Raw genomic sequence first — 7092 nt, forward strand, 5'->3', positions numbered from 1 at the left:
AATCAAATATACAAAGTTGATATATTTACATATAATATAGAAAGTATGTAGAGTATCTTAAAACAGCAGTATAATGGCAATTGAAAATGTAGACTGTAAAATTCACTTTATGACATCATGGTAAATTATGGTAAATGTAAAAATTAAGTATGTAAATGCAAAGTTCTAGAAGGTGACAAAGACAAATGAAATTTGATTTTTTATGAAACCAAGAGGAAGTTTCTTGGATTTGTTATCTAATGTAGTCTGTAATTATGTAGGTTTTCCTTTTTTTTTTTTTTTTAAGAGAAAGGAAAAAAAAAAAGAAACCTTTGCTCTGGACTCTGGAGGGGAAGGATTGCTTCCCTCATATGGAGCAGTGAAGAGAGCTTAGACTTTCCAGCCAGACATTCTTGAGCTTGAGTTTTGATTCTATCACTTAGAAGTCTTAGGTAAGTGATCTTCAATAAGATATTTGACTTCTCTAAGCTCTTGTTTCAACTATAAAATGGGGCTAATGATTGTACCTATCTCTTTGTAAAGAGCTGGGTATAGTCCTTGCCATGCAGCAAACTGTAAAATATGTTAGTTATTTGTGGTAGATTAATTTATGGAGATATTAATTGGCATTTTTTTCTTTTTGCTGCTATCAAATTGTCCAAAAGAAAAAGCTATATGTTCTGTGTTCGCAATATTTCCCCTCCCCTATTCCAAAGGAACAGCCAAGGTTTTGTGCTCCTAGTTTCAAGGGAGCTTTGTATTGTTTGGTGGGAGAGGGAGAGGAGAGGGTAGGTAGGAGATAGGCATAAACAGACATTGAGTTCTTCAAACTGAGAAGGGTACTGAACGTTGGGGGAACCCTGAGGGTCAGAGACCTCCTACTCTGCATCCCTGCACCCCCATTCATCCCACCCTTCCTGAAGCCTGGGAGAGAGTGGGATCTCAGAGGAATGGAAACACCCAGGAGGCTGAGCACAGGCAGCAGAGCTTCTGGGAACCTGCAGGCTGGGGCCGTGGGCATCTCAGGGTGAGCCTGTGGGCCAAGACCAGAGAGGCTCCTCAAGCATTTTTCTTTCCCTGCCTAAGATCTAGATCCTTAGACCTCTGTGTTATCCTAGCTGTAATGGTGAACGATGCTGGGGTGAGGAGTCCCTATTCTTTTTGGCAAGGGTCTGAGTTGGATTTAATTTGATTTAAAGAAAATACATAGGCTATATCAAATACCTATCACATTTTTATTCTTTTCTTATTTGGTTATTACTATATGACACTGGGGAGGTAGGTTATTTAACTTTCTTATTCTCAGCTTCCTCATCTGTGGAATGGGCAATAATAATAATATATAGCTCACAGAGCTGGTGCATGTGAGATTGAATGGGAGTGTTATCTCTGACAGTGGCTAGAACAGTCCATCACTGACTATTTTTATTGCTCTCTTTCTCTGTCTCTTGGGCATTCCTAGCTCTTGGCCTCCAGATAAGACACTTGAGCATTTGGAGCAAAATTTTCCTCTTCTGCTATTTGAATCCTACTTTGTCCTTCAAGTCCTAACATAAGCATGAGCCACTAATGCCTCCTCTGACCACTAGGCAGACTTCCTTTCTCAGAATTCGCAAAGCATTGATCTTGCTCAGTCCTTTCACACACCTGACATCTCCTGAGCACCCTCCAAGTGGCCGGCTTACTGGGGGGAGGTAGACAAAATCTGCCTTCTCAGAGCTCACATAAGCAGATTATCTCCATGTCTTTTTTTTTTTTCTCCAGAGTTTTCAAGGTTTTATTTACCACAAATAAAGGGTGCACATGAGCTGTTTATCCACTTTCCTCCCTGGGCAGCCTGGCGTTGGGGTCAGTGACTCTGACTGCCAGCTGGGCTGCCCTTTCCAGGATGGCTTTGCCGATTTTGGAGGAATTGCGCGCCATCTCAGAAAAGTAAGAGCTGTTGCACATCAGCAGCGCTTGCAGCCCCTGGACGTTGTGGAACAGGACCTTCTGGAAGCCTGTGGGCAGCCTGTGCTTTTTTTTCCTGTTGCCCTAAGAACCATTGTTGGGCATCAGGGTACGGCCCTGAAGGGTGGCCATGATGCTGGGTAGGAGATGCTGGCAGTGCTCGGGGAGAGCGCGCCCGTGTCTTTTTTTATGTAGATGTGTCACTTTCCCAAATACACTGTCTGCTTCCTAAGGTCAGAAGTGGTGTCTTTTATCTCAGTGTTATCTAGAGCAGTTCCTAAAGTACAGAAGATACACAATGTATTGAGTGAGTGTGCCTTTAGCCAGCAATTCCTCCTTCTCCCTTTGAAAAAACAAATATAATTAAATCCCCACTTCTGTCAATAACTCTGAAATTCCTGGGTGCTGTGATCCATACCACCCCACTCCAGCACAAACCAAGCTCGTACACGTTAGAATACACAGAACGATACAATCTTTTCAAGACAGCTGATGAGGACTGTGGTGTGCAGTATGTGGCCTGGACCTGAACAGAGTGGGTATCTATAGGATTCTGGGAAGACGCTCCCACCAGGGACCCATTCTTTACCTGCTTTTGTCACCTGAGCTGGCTTCAGAGTTACTCTTAGACGTCTAGCAGAACAAAGAGTCAAAATTATTGGAGATTTCTACAACTCTGTGTTAGGGGTCAAGTAACAGTCCCCCGTACCTTTCCACGTTTGCTTCACAATCAAGAAAACAGAGCTATGTGTTTGAACGTTTTAACCATTATAATAACTGATACTTAAATAGCAATTAATGAACCCGTGTGGGAAGCCAGGGAAAGTTGCAAGGGACTCACAGCTCAAAGGGGTTGATGTGATGGTAAAAGTAGAGGAAAAGAGGAGATGTGATGAGACTAGTGACAAAGCTTGCTTAATATACTGTTAAAAATTCACATCGGCATCCTTGATTTAATTATTCAACAAGTATATGTTGAAGGTTTTGCATGTGCTGGAAAATGCAGTCACAGCCTCTCCCACACAGGAGCTTATAGCAGTGGTTCTTTTTATTTGTTTGTTTGTTTATTTACATATTCATTTATTCATTTTTGAAATGTTGTCAGTTTACAATGTTGTGTCAATTCCTGGTGTATTGCATAATGCTTCAATCATACATGTACATACATAAATTCCTTTTCATATTCTTTTTCATTATAAGTTACTACAAAATACTGAATATAGTTCTCTGTGCTATATATAATATAAACTTATTGTTTATCTATTTTATATATAGTAGTTAGTATCTGCTAATCCTGAACTCCCAATTTATCCCTCCACATCCCTTTTCCCCCACCGGTAACCATAAGTTTGTCTTCTATGTCTGTGAGTCTGTTTCTGTTTTGTAAATAAGTTTGTTTGTCTTTTTTTTACATTTCACATATAAGTGATATATGGTATTTGTTTTTCTCTTTCTGGCTCACTTCACGTACACACAAACTCTTAAGTCATCTCTAGTCAAAAACTATTGGTTTTGTATAAGCTATTTTCTGGGGAGAGTCATTATGATGGTGAAAATTATTATAATCGTTTATATTCCTATTTCAGTACATTACAGTTAGGGGAGAATCCAGGAGAGAAATGATGACGGCCAGAAGCAACGTTGTGATAGGACAAAGGGAGGCGGGCATATTCCAGAGATCTGAAGCCCAGTGGGGTCAACAGACGAGCACTGAGGTCTAACCAGTTCTCCCCAGGATCCTGGCCAGGGTGACTGACCTGATGGAGGTGCCATTCACCAATAACCATGGAAAACAAATTCTTACATAAATTCCTAGACTATTGATGGACAGGAATCATCCCAATCTGTTCAAATTTCTTAACTGAAATCTGTCTTCCTGTGAGGACTCTACTTCCCTCTCAGCCCTATGAGTGGGGCAGCGCATTCTTTCCCAGCCGGGATCCCTCCGAGGTGGGGGTGGGCTTCAGTGGTCTCACTCCACACTAATGCTGCAGGACCATCGCTCTTCTAATCCCCCCCCAACTCTACCACCCCTTCCCCTCCTCCTCTCTGTCACTTTAAGCCCTGTCTGAAGGATTTGATGACTGGCCTACTGTTGCCTTTCCTTCCCAAGTCCTGCCATCATCCTGGGTGACTATTGTGCCCAGCGGATAGTTCATCCACTCAGAGTCCTAGCAGGACATCCCTGGGAGGTTTTTTTTCATTAGCTGTAACTACCCTGCTGTAATTAGGATACACTACCACCAGGCTGGCAGGACACGTGGGTCCTGGGCTATGGTAGCAATATCCAGGTGTCTCACACATATCTGAGATCATGAGTTAAATTTTATTCATCTTAAGAATTAAATGAATTCATGTAAATCACTCACCATGGTGTCTGGCACAGAATAGTTACCCACTGAATCATAGTTATTATCATCACCACTATTATCATCAGGCTCCAGCCCCGCTCCCCACCAAGGGCATGTATTTACACACACACACTTCACCTAACAGAAGGAGAGCACTCTGTCTACCAACTTGTAGGGACATCCTGCCCCATCCTAGGGTCTTCTGCTCTCCCTCTGGTGAGTGCATCAGCTTTTAAGTAGCCTCAGGGCTTGCCTTGGTCCAGGGATTCTCTGAGTTTAGTGGACATAAGATTAGGCTGAGGAGATTTTTAAAAATGAAGCCCTCCTCTCAAATCAGATTTCACCCTTCTAGATTCCGAATCGGTACTTCTGGGAGGAGCAATAGGCATGTTTCTATTTTGCCTAATTTTTATCAAGTGCTCCCAGTGATCCTCATGCATGTGGCCTCAGGACCACACTTCTGAGAGCCAGCATCGCCCTGAACAACCAGCACGCACTGGCCCACGTCTGTGACACTGGTGATGCTAATGGACAGAGGTCATGAGTCAGTACCTTTGGGAGCACTGCCCTACATACTTGTGTGTATTCTCTGACTTAATCTTACTAACAATCCTGTGAGGCATGCCATTATTAGGAGTAATAATGAGAAAAAATAATGAGAAAAGTTAAGCTTAGCAGAGGTCACATAACTAGCAAGTGGCGGGAGAAGGTTTGAATCCAGGCAGCCTGGCTCCAGATCCCTAGTGCTTATCCACTTCGGCTCCTTCCCCAAAGCCTGTTTAGACTTTTTCCATTTCAAGGTGAATGTTGAAGAGTTCACTTGCCTCAGCCTTATCTCTGCTCAGAGCAGTCTGATTGATCTCACCCCGTGACAGCAATAACCCCTTGGGATTTTTTTTTCCTTTTTGTTTAGCATCAGCCATGGAGCTCACAGACCCAATTCCCACCACTCCACTGCGCTCTAGCCACGTTACAACACAGCATCGCCTACATCCATTCTCTGCTCCTTCGCTAGTGCCGCTTCCTTTGTGTGGATGAAGATCTTGGTGGGACCTGACCTAATACTGCAGTGATGGGGCTCTGCTTCTGCGCCCACTGCCCGCGGCAACGCGCACAGCCTCCTGCTTGTGTTCGCCAAGAGAGACGTAACCCCCACTGAGGATCCACTTAGATCTCAGCCCCGGTCTTCCCTCCTCCCACCTCTGCCAGCTCATCCCCATCTCCTGGTTTTGAACTCACGTTTAAGTTTATTATTTCAGAAAGCCTACATTTACCCATTTAAATTCCCCACGTGCAAATGGCCTCTGTTTCTTTCATCTTTGTTTTCTCCCCTAAAATAAGCAGTGAAAAGAAAGAAAAATATCTTGACCATAGAGCATCCCCGGACAGAGAGCATGAATTCCTGCTGTTGTTCTATTTGGTTTTGTTTTAACTGTGTTTCCCTAGTAGGTGTCTCAAAAATCCCCGGGTCCCCTGCTTCAGTTCTGTCTTCAGCAATTGGCATACAAAACAAGTTTATACTGTATAGCACAGGGAACTATATTCAGTTCCTGCATTATTTTGTAGTCATCTATAATGAAAAAGAATATGAAAATGAATATATGTATGTATATGTATGACTAAAACATTATGCTGTGCACCAGAGATTGATACATTGCAAACTGACTATACTTCAATTTTTAAAAAATGAAAAAAAAAAAGGAAAAAAAGAAATGAGCATACAATAGTTCCCTTAGTTATAGTGTAGCCTCTGAAGTTTTATAGCTTGGCATTTCTGTGAGTTGAACTATAGCACCCAAAGCATAACTGTACTTTTCACTAGAGTCTATTGCTGTAAGAAAACTTTAAAGAAGTATTTTATGTCTTATTAAGAAATAATGCAGTGGTTTTTTTTCACACGCTTAAAGGTAATGTTTGAAAGTCAAGGTCTTTTACATTTTTATATTTTCCTGAGTCCCCAAATGAATGCCCATTTATAGTAAAACAACACTAGTTCTCCACAAAATGGACATGATTACTCCAATAGTTAACATCAATTATTGTAACAATGAAATAGTGCTGCTGTTTCCTTTTATAAATGGTTGTAAAATAGGATGATTTACCCATGTTCCCTCAGCTCCTTCTCCACTGTTGCATGCCACAGACTGAAATCTATGCTCACAAGTGTACATATGTTCTATATACACAACAAAGCACTACAATATTTGTGTAATGAAAACTTTAATGCCAAAAACAACATCAAAGACAAAAAAAAAAAAAAAAAAAAAGAATCAGCACAAACAATGCCACTGATTCCGAGAGTATTTCACTGTAAGCCAGTAGAGTGCTCTGAGAGGTAGGGACCACTGTCAGGACGGCGACATGGTGGCTCCTGTTTCCTGGTATCCAGCCATGCTTCAGGCAAGTGAAAATTCACACAGGTCCTCATGGATTCAAACAAATGCCTCAGAAGCTGAAGTAGGAGTGTTAATTCTCATGTCAATTACTCATAATTCAAATGGGTGTATATTGGGTTGACTATAGACATAAAAGACCCGGAGGGCTGCCCTATAAGTAGATACTCCCCTGTTCTGCCTATTTGGTGAGCCTACAGCTAGCAGTTTTAATTTTGACTTTCGACTACAGTTCCACTGCACAGAGAAATATCCTAGTATTCACCTTTAATCCATCCTCTTGGGGGTCCTCAAGCCTTGTCAAGGTGTTGCTTAGATATTAGGTCTGCTTTTGCCCACCAAAAATCTGTGAAATGGGTAGAGGTTAAATTGTATAATTTTTCTTTCAAATTTTCCTTTTTTCATATCTCGTTCTGCTA

At 41.9% G+C, this 7092-nt stretch overlaps 1 long non-coding RNA gene across 1 annotated transcript; it reads left to right on the forward strand.

The window, feature by feature from the left end:
• Positions 1-335: 335 nt before the first annotated feature.
• On the forward strand, positions 336-6158 carry LOC141574382 (uncharacterized). Its single transcript, XR_012501377.1, has 2 exons — positions 336-431; positions 5194-6158. It is a non-coding gene; the product is annotated as an uncharacterized LOC141574382 (long non-coding RNA).
• The last annotated feature ends 934 nt before the right edge of the window (positions 6159-7092 follow it).

This window comes from Camelus bactrianus, chromosome 21 (assembly GCF_048773025.1).
Source record: "Camelus bactrianus isolate YW-2024 breed Bactrian camel chromosome 21, ASM4877302v1, whole genome shotgun sequence".
Lineage (NCBI taxonomy): Eukaryota > Metazoa > Chordata > Mammalia > Artiodactyla > Camelidae > Camelus > Camelus bactrianus.